This window comes from Anomaloglossus baeobatrachus, unplaced genomic scaffold (genome assembly GCF_048569485.1).
Source record: "Anomaloglossus baeobatrachus isolate aAnoBae1 unplaced genomic scaffold, aAnoBae1.hap1 Scaffold_597, whole genome shotgun sequence".
NCBI classification, from domain to species: domain Eukaryota; kingdom Metazoa; phylum Chordata; class Amphibia; order Anura; family Aromobatidae; genus Anomaloglossus; species Anomaloglossus baeobatrachus.
In genome coordinates, this window is record NW_027444961.1 from 164,422 (window position 1) to 175,456 (window position 11,035).

The window sequence follows — 11,035 nt, forward strand, 5'->3', positions numbered from 1 at the left end:
AAACGCACCATTCTTCTTGTTTTTGCTCTGCAAAGCAGCCTTTTCAAGGGTTGGCTTGGGTGACAAAATGTCTTGTGTAGGCGTGGGTTTGTCTCCCTCTCGCTCTCTCTCCCTAAGATGTGTCCGGCATAGGCCAGGGTGCCACTCGAGGCCCAAACCAATTCTGGTTATCGCTTCTCGGCCTTTTGGCTAAGATCAAGTGTAGTATCTGTTCTTATCAGTTTAATATCTGATACGTCCCCTATCTGGGGACCATATATTAAATGGATTTTTAGAACAGGGAGATGGAAAAAGAGCTTGCTCTGTCCACTCCACGCATTGACCTGGTATTGCAGTACCTCCAGGAACGGTGCACCCCTTCTTAACCCAGTTTCCAAAAGCAGAACTCGATTCACCTGATTCATATTAGCCCGATTAGCGAATTGAAATGAATTTTTATCTAACACACTTTTTACTTGCTTTATTCATCCAAATAGCAAACTCATCACCACTCAACTTCACCAACTCTGCTATGTCCCGTGCAGTATCTTGTTGTCAGTCTAATCTAGATCATGTGTAATTGAATGGAATAGATCCCTTTTGGACAAAGTGGAGTCAGATGCTGCAGTGACCACAGGTGTGAGAGGATCTACAATTGGCATCTGGTGTTATCTCTCTGCTTCCACTCCAAATAAAGTTACCTGTTGTTACCTGAACGTCAAATACTAAGAATGGGCGGCCTATGAAAGAATTAGTACTTTCATTAAGTATACTAAACCGGCTAATTGGGAATAGACAAACTGTAAAAAGCCCTCTGAGAAAGCCCCTCTCTAACCTTTGTTAGTAAGCTTTTCTGTAGCCTGCCTGTTGATGTATTTTCGGTTTGAACAGTGCACAACATGAAGAGACGGAACACTGGCGGCTTGTCACAATGCCCCCCGATGACATCACAATAGCGCTGCTGCCTAGAAAACAAGCTGCGCAGAAGAAGTTGTTCTTTGGGTGGGAGGGTGGGCTAGTGGAAGGAGGGGGCAATCTCTTTTTTTCCCGGGTGGTAGGGGGATGACAGGAGAAGGGAAGCGGGTGGTGAGAAAGGTACAGAGGGCAGGGTTTGGGGGCTGGGAAGGAAAGGGAAAAGATTAGGGTTTGGGGATGATGAAAGGGCTTTCTACGGGTAAGGATGGCAAAGGGTGGCAGTGACGGAAAGTCAGGCAACCTGTCCTGTCCGTCTTTTTGTATCGTGAATTGGAAAGACTGCAAGGGGGAGGGGAGTTGCTTGCGCCCTAAAGGAGGAGTTATTCAGATTCATTGCAGTGGGCGGCGGCTGCAAAACGCACCATTCTTCTTGTTTTTGCTCTGCAAAGCAGCCTTTTCAAGGGTTGGCTTGGGTGACAAAATGTCTTGTGTAGGCGTGGGTTTGTCTCCCTCTCGCTCTCTCTCCCTAAGATGTGTCCGGCATAGGCCAGGGTGCCACTCGAGGCCCAAACCAATTCTGGTTATCGCTTCTCGGCCTTTTGGCTAAGATCAAGTGTAGTATCTGTTCTTATCAGTTTAATATCTGATACGTCCCCTATCTGGGGACCATATATTAAATGGATTTTTAGAACAGGGAGATGGAAAAAGAGCTTGCTCTGTCCACTCCACGCATTGACCTGGTATTGCAGTACCTCCAGGAACGGTGCACCCCTTCTTAACCCAGTTTCCAAAAGCAGAACTCGATTCACCTGATTCATATTAGCCCGATTAGCGAATTGAAATGAATTTTTATCTAACACACTTTTTACTTGCTTTATTCATCCAAATAGCAAACTCATCACCACTCAACTTCACCAACTCTGCTATGTCCCGTGCAGTATCTTGTTGTCAGTCTAATCTAGATCATGTGTAATTGAATGGAATAGATCCCTTTTGGACAAAGTGGAGTCAGATGCTGCAGTGACCACAGGTGTGAGAGGATCTACAATTGGCATCTGGTGTTATCTCTCTGCTTCCACTCCAAATAAAGTTACCTGTTGTTACCTGAACGTCAAATACTAAGAATGGGCGGCCTATGAAAGAATTAGTACTTTCATTAAGTATACTAAACCGGCTAATTGGGAATAGACAAACTGTAAAAAGCCCTCTGAGAAAGCCCCTCTCTAACCTTTGTTAGTAAGCTTTTCTGTAGCCTGCCTGTTGATGTATTTTCGGTTTGAACAGTGCACAACATGAAGAGACGGAACACTGGCGGCTTGTCACAATGCCCCCCGATGACATCACAATAGCGCTGCTGCCTAGAAAACAAGCTGCGCAGAAGAAGTTGTTCTTTGGGTGGGAGGGTGGGCTAGTGGAAGGAGGGGGCAATCTCTTTTTTTCCCGGGTGGTAGGGGGATGACAGGAGAAGGGAAGCGGGTGGTGAGAAAGGTACAGAGGGCAGGGTTTGGGGGCTGGGAAGGAAAGGGAAAAGATTAGGGTTTGGGGATGATGAAAGGGCTTTCTACGGGTAAGGATGGCAAAGGGTGGCAGTGACGGAAAGTCAGGCAACCTGTCCTGTCCGTCTTTTTGTATCGTGAATTGGAAAGACTGCAAGGGGGAGGGGAGTTGCTTGCGCCCTAAAGGAGGAGTTATTCAGATTCATTGCAGTGGGCGGCGGCTGCAAAACGCACCATTCTTCTTGTTTTTGCTCTGCAAAGCAGCCTTTTCAAGGGTTGGCTTGGGTGACAAAATGTCTTGTGTAGGCGTGGGTTTGTCTCCCTCTCGCTCTCTCTCCCTAAGATGTGTCCGGCATAGGCCAGGGTGCCACTCGAGGCCCAAACCAATTCTGGTTATCGCTTCTCGGCCTTTTGGCTAAGATCAAGTGTAGTATCTGTTCTTATCAGTTTAATATCTGATACGTCCCCTATCTGGGGACCATATATTAAATGGATTTTTAGAACAGGGAGATGGAAAAAGAGCTTGCTCTGTCCACTCCACGCATTGACCTGGTATTGCAGTACCTCCAGGAACGGTGCACCCCTTCTTAACCCAGTTTCCAAAAGCAGAACTCGATTCACCTGATTCATATTAGCCCGATTAGCGAATTGAAATGAATTTTTATCTAACACACTTTTTACTTGCTTTATTCATCCAAATAGCAAACTCATCACCACTCAACTTCACCAACTCTGCTATGTCCCGTGCAGTATCTTGTTGTCAGTCTAATCTAGATCATGTGTAATTGAATGGAATAGATCCCTTTTGGACAAAGTGGAGTCAGATGCTGCAGTGACCACAGGTGTGAGAGGATCTACAATTGGCATCTGGTGTTATCTCTCTGCTTCCACTCCAAATAAAGTTACCTGTTGTTACCTGAACGTCAAATACTAAGAATGGGCGGCCTATGAAAGAATTAGTACTTTCATTAAGTATACTAAACCGGCTAATTGGGAATAGACAAACTGTAAAAAGCCCTCTGAGAAAGCCCCTCTCTAACCTTTGTTAGTAAGCTTTTCTGTAGCCTGCCTGTTGATGTATTTTCGGTTTGAACAGTGCACAACATGAAGAGACGGAACACTGGCGGCTTGTCACAATGCCCCCCGATGACATCACAATAGCGCTGCTGCCTAGAAAACAAGCTGCGCAGAAGAAGTTGTTCTTTGGGTGGGAGGGTGGGCTAGTGGAAGGAGGGGGCAATCTCTTTTTTTCCCGGGTGGTAGGGGGATGACAGGAGAAGGGAAGCGGGTGGTGAGAAAGGTACAGAGGGCAGGGTTTGGGGGCTGGGAAGGAAAGGGAAAAGATTAGGGTTTGGGGATGATGAAAGGGCTTTCTACGGGTAAGGATGGCAAAGGGTGGCAGTGACGGAAAGTCAGGCAACCTGTCCTGTCCGTCTTTTTGTATCGTGAATTGGAAAGACTGCAAGGGGGAGGGGAGTTGCTTGCGCCCTAAAGGAGGAGTTATTCAGATTCATTGCAGTGGGCGGCGGCTGCAAAACGCACCATTCTTCTTGTTTTTGCTCTGCAAAGCAGCCTTTTCAAGGGTTGGCTTGGGTGACAAAATGTCTTGTGTAGGCGTGGGTTTGTCTCCCTCTCGCTCTCTCTCCCTAAGATGTGTCCGGCATAGGCCAGGGTGCCACTCGAGGCCCAAACCAATTCTGGTTATCGCTTCTCGGCCTTTTGGCTAAGATCAAGTGTAGTCCCTTCATTGGGTTTGCCTTGGTCTTGGCTGGGAGGGGCCCGGGCTTGCACAACCGCCGGCCTCGGGGATTGTTGCGCCTTTTGGTGCTTACGTCCCCTTATGGCTGGTGGTTCCTGGGCTCGGGAGGCGACCACCTGCGGCACTGCGCTTTTGTGTGGTGGCCGATGACCGTTTTCTGAAATTTGCGGATGAAATCTCATCTGTTCTTATCAGTTTAATATCTGATACGTCCCCTATCTGGGGACCATATATTAAATGGATTTTTAGAACAGGGAGATGGAAAAAGAGCTTGCTCTGTCCACTCCACGCATTGACCTGGTATTGCAGTACCTCCAGGAACGGTGCACCCCTTCTTAACCCAGTTTCCAAAAGCAGAACTCGATTCACCTGATTCATATTAGCCCGATTAGCGAATTGAAATGAATTTTTATCTAACACACTTTTTACTTGCTTTATTCATCCAAATAGCAAACTCATCACCACTCAACTTCACCAACTCTGCTATGTCCCGTGCAGTATCTTGTTGTCAGTCTAATCTAGATCATGTGTAATTGAATGGAATAGATCCCTTTTGGACAAAGTGGAGTCAGATGCTGCAGTGACCACAGGTGTGAGAGGATCTACAATTGGCATCTGGTGTTATCTCTCTGCTTCCACTCCAAATAAAGTTACCTGTTGTTACCTGAACGTCAAATACTAAGAATGGGCGGCCTATGAAAGAATTAGTACTTTCATTAAGTATACTAAACCGGCTAATTGGGAATAGACAAACTGTAAAAAGCCCTCTGAGAAAGCCCCTCTCTAACCTTTGTTAGTAAGCTTTTCTGTAGCCTGCCTGTTGATGTATTTTCGGTTTGAACAGTGCACAACATGAAGAGACGGAACACTGGCGGCTTGTCACAATGCCCCCCGATGACATCACAATAGCGCTGCTGCCTAGAAAACAAGCTGCGCAGAAGAAGTTGTTCTTTGGGTGGGAGGGTGGGCTAGTGGAAGGAGGGGGCAATCTCTTTTTTTCCCGGGTGGTAGGGGGATGACAGGAGAAGGGAAGCGGGTGGTGAGAAAGGTACAGAGGGCAGGGTTTGGGGGCTGGGAAGGAAAGGGAAAAGATTAGGGTTTGGGGATGATGAAAGGGCTTTCTACGGGTAAGGATGGCAAAGGGTGGCAGTGACGGAAAGTCAGGCAACCTGTCCTGTCCGTCTTTTTGTATCGTGAATTGGAAAGACTGCAAGGGGGAGGGGAGTTGCTTGCGCCCTAAAGGAGGAGTTATTCAGATTCATTGCAGTGGGCGGCGGCTGCAAAACGCACCATTCTTCTTGTTTTTGCTCTGCAAAGCAGCCTTTTCAAGGGTTGGCTTGGGTGACAAAATGTCTTGTGTAGGCGTGGGTTTGTCTCCCTCTCGCTCTCTCTCCCTAAGATGTGTCCGGCATAGGCCAGGGTGCCACTCGAGGCCCAAACCAATTCTGGTTATCGCTTCTCGGCCTTTTGGCTAAGATCAAGTGTAGTATCTGTTCTTATCAGTTTAATATCTGATACGTCCCCTATCTGGGGACCATATATTAAATGGATTTTTAGAACAGGGAGATGGAAAAAGAGCTTGCTCTGTCCACTCCACGCATTGACCTGGTATTGCAGTACCTCCAGGAACGGTGCACCCCTTCTTAACCCAGTTTCCAAAAGCAGAACTCGATTCACCTGATTCATATTAGCCCGATTAGCGAATTGAAATGAATTTTTATCTAACACACTTTTTACTTGCTTTATTCATCCAAATAGCAAACTCATCACCACTCAACTTCACCAACTCTGCTATGTCCCGTGCAGTATCTTGTTGTCAGTCTAATCTAGATCATGTGTAATTGAATGGAATAGATCCCTTTTGGACAAAGTGGAGTCAGATGCTGCAGTGACCACAGGTGTGAGAGGATCTACAATTGGCATCTGGTGTTATCTCTCTGCTTCCACTCCAAATAAAGTTACCTGTTGTTACCTGAACGTCAAATACTAAGAATGGGCGGCCTATGAAAGAATTAGTACTTTCATTAAGTATACTAAACCGGCTAATTGGGAATAGACAAACTGTAAAAAGCCCTCTGAGAAAGCCCCTCTCTAACCTTTGTTAGTAAGCTTTTCTGTAGCCTGCCTGTTGATGTATTTTCGGTTTGAACAGTGCACAACATGAAGAGACGGAACACTGGCGGCTTGTCACAATGCCCCCCGATGACATCACAATAGCGCTGCTGCCTAGAAAACAAGCTGCGCAGAAGAAGTTGTTCTTTGGGTGGGAGGGTGGGCTAGTGGAAGGAGGGGGCAATCTCTTTTTTTCCCGGGTGGTAGGGGGATGACAGGAGAAGGGAAGCGGGTGGTGAGAAAGGTACAGAGGGCAGGGTTTGGGGGCTGGGAAGGAAAGGGAAAAGATTAGGGTTTGGGGATGATGAAAGGGCTTTCTACGGGTAAGGATGGCAAAGGGTGGCAGTGACGGAAAGTCAGGCAACCTGTCCTGTCCGTCTTTTTGTATCGTGAATTGGAAAGACTGCAAGGGGGAGGGGAGTTGCTTGCGCCCTAAAGGAGGAGTTATTCAGATTCATTGCAGTGGGCGGCGGCTGCAAAACGCACCATTCTTCTTGTTTTTGCTCTGCAAAGCAGCCTTTTCAAGGGTTGGCTTGGGTGACAAAATGTCTTGTGTAGGCGTGGGTTTGTCTCCCTCTCGCTCTCTCTCCCTAAGATGTGTCCGGCATAGGCCAGGGTGCCACTCGAGGCCCAAACCAATTCTGGTTATCGCTTCTCGGCCTTTTGGCTAAGATCAAGTGTAGTATCTGTTCTTATCAGTTTAATATCTGATACGTCCCCTATCTGGGGACCATATATTAAATGGATTTTTAGAACAGGGAGATGGAAAAAGAGCTTGCTCTGTCCACTCCACGCATTGACCTGGTATTGCAGTACCTCCAGGAACGGTGCACCCCTTCTTAACCCAGTTTCCAAAAGCAGAACTCGATTCACCTGATTCATATTAGCCCGATTAGCGAATTGAAATGAATTTTTATCTAACACACTTTTTACTTGCTTTATTCATCCAAATAGCAAACTCATCACCACTCAACTTCACCAACTCTGCTATGTCCCGTGCAGTATCTTGTTGTCAGTCTAATCTAGATCATGTGTAATTGAATGGAATAGATCCCTTTTGGACAAAGTGGAGTCAGATGCTGCAGTGACCACAGGTGTGAGAGGATCTACAATTGGCATCTGGTGTTATCTCTCTGCTTCCACTCCAAATAAAGTTACCTGTTGTTACCTGAACGTCAAATACTAAGAATGGGCGGCCTATGAAAGAATTAGTACTTTCATTAAGTATACTAAACCGGCTAATTGGGAATAGACAAACTGTAAAAAGCCCTCTGAGAAAGCCCCTCTCTAACCTTTGTTAGTAAGCTTTTCTGTAGCCTGCCTGTTGATGTATTTTCGGTTTGAACAGTGCACAACATGAAGAGACGGAACACTGGCGGCTTGTCACAATGCCCCCCGATGACATCACAATAGCGCTGCTGCCTAGAAAACAAGCTGCGCAGAAGAAGTTGTTCTTTGGGTGGGAGGGTGGGCTAGTGGAAGGAGGGGGCAATCTCTTTTTTTCCCGGGTGGTAGGGGGATGACAGGAGAAGGGAAGCGGGTGGTGAGAAAGGTACAGAGGGCAGGGTTTGGGGGCTGGGAAGGAAAGGGAAAAGATTAGGGTTTGGGGATGATGAAAGGGCTTTCTACGGGTAAGGATGGCAAAGGGTGGCAGTGACGGAAAGTCAGGCAACCTGTCCTGTCCGTCTTTTTGTATCGTGAATTGGAAAGACTGCAAGGGGGAGGGGAGTTGCTTGCGCCCTAAAGGAGGAGTTATTCAGATTCATTGCAGTGGGCGGCGGCTGCAAAACGCACCATTCTTCTTGTTTTTGCTCTGCAAAGCAGCCTTTTCAAGGGTTGGCTTGGGTGACAAAATGTCTTGTGTAGGCGTGGGTTTGTCTCCCTCTCGCTCTCTCTCCCTAAGATGTGTCCGGCATAGGCCAGGGTGCCACTCGAGGCCCAAACCAATTCTGGTTATCGCTTCTCGGCCTTTTGGCTAAGATCAAGTGTAGTATCTGTTCTTATCAGTTTAATATCTGATACGTCCCCTATCTGGGGACCATATATTAAATGGATTTTTAGAACAGGGAGATGGAAAAAGAGCTTGCTCTGTCCACTCCACGCATTGACCTGGTATTGCAGTACCTCCAGGAACGGTGCACCCCTTCTTAACCCAGTTTCCAAAAGCAGAACTCGATTCACCTGATTCATATTAGCCCGATTAGCGAATTGAAATGAATTTTTATCTAACACACTTTTTACTTGCTTTATTCATCCAAATAGCAAACTCATCACCACTCAACTTCACCAACTCTGCTATGTCCCGTGCAGTATCTTGTTGTCAGTCTAATCTAGATCATGTGTAATTGAATGGAATAGATCCCTTTTGGACAAAGTGGAGTCAGATGCTGCAGTGACCACAGGTGTGAGAGGATCTACAATTGGCATCTGGTGTTATCTCTCTGCTTCCACTCCAAATAAAGTTACCTGTTGTTACCTGAACGTCAAATACTAAGAATGGGCGGCCTATGAAAGAATTAGTACTTTCATTAAGTATACTAAACCGGCTAATTGGGAATAGACAAACTGTAAAAAGCCCTCTGAGAAAGCCCCTCTCTAACCTTTGTTAGTAAGCTTTTCTGTAGCCTGCCTGTTGATGTATTTTCGGTTTGAACAGTGCACAACATGAAGAGACGGAACACTGGCGGCTTGTCACAATGCCCCCCGATGACATCACAATAGCGCTGCTGCCTAGAAAACAAGCTGCGCAGAAGAAGTTGTTCTTTGGGTGGGAGGGTGGGCTAGTGGAAGGAGGGGGCAATCTCTTTTTTTCCCGGGTGGTAGGGGGATGACAGGAGAAGGGAAGCGGGTGGTGAGAAAGGTACAGAGGGCAGGGTTTGGGGGCTGGGAAGGAAAGGGAAAAGATTAGGGTTTGGGGATGATGAAAGGGCTTTCTACGGGTAAGGATGGCAAAGGGTGGCAGTGACGGAAAGTCAGGCAACCTGTCCTGTCCGTCTTTTTGTATCGTGAATTGGAAAGACTGCAAGGGGGAGGGGAGTTGCTTGCGCCCTAAAGGAGGAGTTATTCAGATTCATTGCAGTGGGCGGCGGCTGCAAAACGCACCATTCTTCTTGTTTTTGCTCTGCAAAGCAGCCTTTTCAAGGGTTGGCTTGGGTGACAAAATGTCTTGTGTAGGCGTGGGTTTGTCTCCCTCTCGCTCTCTCTCCCTAAGATGTGTCCGGCATAGGCCAGGTGCCACTCGAGGCCCAAACCAATTCTGGTTATCGCTTCTCGGCCTTTTGGCTAAGATCAAGTGTAGTATCTGTTCTTATCAGTTTAATATCTGATACGTCCCCTATCTGGGGACCATATATTAAATGGATTTTTAGAACAGGGAGATGGAAAAAGAGCTTGCTCTGTCCACTCCACGCATTGACCTGGTATTGCAGTACCTCCAGGAACGGTGCACCCCTTCTTAACCCAGTTTCCAAAAGCAGAACTCGATTCACCTGATTCATATTAGCCCGATTAGCGAATTGAAATGAATTTTTATCTAACACACTTTTTACTTGCTTTATTCATCCAAATAGCAAACTCATCACCACTCAACTTCACCAACTCTGCTATGTCCCGTGCAGTATCTTGTTGTCAGTCTAATCTAGATCATGTGTAATTGAATGGAATAGATCCCTTTTGGACAAAGTGGAGTCAGATGCTGCAGTGACCACAGGTGTGAGAGGATCTACAATTGGCATCTGGTGTTATCTCTCTGCTTCCACTCCAAATAAAGTTACCTGTTGTTACCTGAACGTCAAATACTAAGAATGGGCGGCCTATGAAAGAATTAGTACTTTCATTAAGTATACTAAACCGGCTAATTGGGAATAGACAAACTGTAAAAAGCCCTCTGAGAAAGCCCCTCTCTAACCTTTGTTAGTAAGCTTTTCTGTAGCCTGCCTGTTGATGTATTTTCGGTTTGAACAGTGCACAACATGAAGAGACGGAACACTGGCGGCTTGTCACAATGCCCCCCGATGACATCACAATAGCGCTGCTGCCTAGAAAACAAGCTGCGCAGAAGAAGTTGTTCTTTGGGTGGGAGGGTGGGCTAGTGGAAGGAGGGGGCAATCTCTTTTTTTCCCGGGTGGTAGGGGGATGACAGGAGAAGGGAAGCGGGGTGGTGAGAAAGGTACAGAGGGCAGGGTTTGGGGGCTGGGAAGGAAAGGGAAAAGATTAGGGTTTGGGGATGATGAAAGGGCTTTCTACGGGTAAGGATGGCAAAGGGTGGCAGTGACGGAAAGTCAGGCAACCTGTCCTGTCCGTCTTTTTGTATCGTGAATTGGAAAGACTGCAAGGGGGAGGGGAGTTGCTTGCGCCCTAAAGGAGGAGTTATTCAGATTCATTGCAGTGGGCGGCGGCTGCAAAACGCACCATTCTTCTTGTTTTTGCTCTGCAAAGCAGCCTTTTCAAGGGTTGGCTTGGGTGACAAAATGTCTTGTGTAGGCGTGGGTTTGTCTCCCTCTCGCTCTCTCTCCCTAAGATGTGTCCGGCATAGGCCAGGGTGCCACTCGAGGCCCAAACCAATTCTGGTTATCGCTTCTCGGCCTTTTGGCTAAGATCAAGTGTAGTATCTGTTCTTATCAGTTTAATATCTGATACGTCCCCTATCTGGGGACCATATATTAAATGGATTTTTAGAACAGGGAGATGGAAAAAGAGCTTGCTCTGTCCACTCCACGCATTGACCTGGTATTGCAGTACCTCCAGGAACGGTGCACCCCTTCTTAACCCAGTT

General features: G+C 47.0%; 9 non-coding genes across 9 annotated transcripts; all 9 read left to right on the plus strand.

Annotated features, from left to right (window-relative positions):
- Nucleotides 1–169: 169 nt before the first annotated feature.
- LOC142285204 (U2 spliceosomal RNA) lies at nucleotides 170–360 on the plus strand. The gene has a single exon (XR_012746633.1). It is a non-coding gene; the product is annotated as a U2 spliceosomal RNA (small nuclear RNA).
- A 1,117-nt stretch (nucleotides 361–1,477) lies between these two features.
- Nucleotides 1,478–1,668, plus strand: LOC142285205 (U2 spliceosomal RNA). The gene has a single exon (XR_012746634.1). It is a non-coding gene; the product is annotated as a U2 spliceosomal RNA (small nuclear RNA).
- Nucleotides 1,669–2,785: 1,117 nt separating this feature from the next.
- Nucleotides 2,786–2,976, plus strand: LOC142285206 (U2 spliceosomal RNA). Its single transcript, XR_012746635.1, has one exon. It is a non-coding gene; the product is annotated as a U2 spliceosomal RNA (small nuclear RNA).
- Nucleotides 2,977–4,298: 1,322 nt separating this feature from the next.
- LOC142285242 (U2 spliceosomal RNA) lies at nucleotides 4,299–4,483 on the plus strand. Its single transcript, XR_012746667.1, has one exon. It is a non-coding gene; the product is annotated as a U2 spliceosomal RNA (small nuclear RNA).
- Nucleotides 4,484–5,600: 1,117 nt separating this feature from the next.
- On the plus strand, nucleotides 5,601–5,791 carry LOC142285207 (U2 spliceosomal RNA). Its single transcript, XR_012746636.1, has one exon. It is a non-coding gene; the product is annotated as a U2 spliceosomal RNA (small nuclear RNA).
- A 1,117-nt stretch (nucleotides 5,792–6,908) lies between these two features.
- Nucleotides 6,909–7,099, plus strand: LOC142285209 (U2 spliceosomal RNA). The gene has a single exon (XR_012746638.1). It is a non-coding gene; the product is annotated as a U2 spliceosomal RNA (small nuclear RNA).
- A 1,117-nt stretch (nucleotides 7,100–8,216) lies between these two features.
- LOC142285211 (U2 spliceosomal RNA) lies at nucleotides 8,217–8,407 on the plus strand. Its single transcript, XR_012746639.1, has one exon. It is a non-coding gene; the product is annotated as a U2 spliceosomal RNA (small nuclear RNA).
- Nucleotides 8,408–9,523: 1,116 nt separating this feature from the next.
- LOC142285212 (U2 spliceosomal RNA) lies at nucleotides 9,524–9,714 on the plus strand. The gene has a single exon (XR_012746640.1). It is a non-coding gene; the product is annotated as a U2 spliceosomal RNA (small nuclear RNA).
- Nucleotides 9,715–10,832: 1,118 nt separating this feature from the next.
- On the plus strand, nucleotides 10,833–11,023 carry LOC142285213 (U2 spliceosomal RNA). The gene has a single exon (XR_012746641.1). It is a non-coding gene; the product is annotated as a U2 spliceosomal RNA (small nuclear RNA).
- Nucleotides 11,024–11,035: the final 12 nt, after the last annotated feature.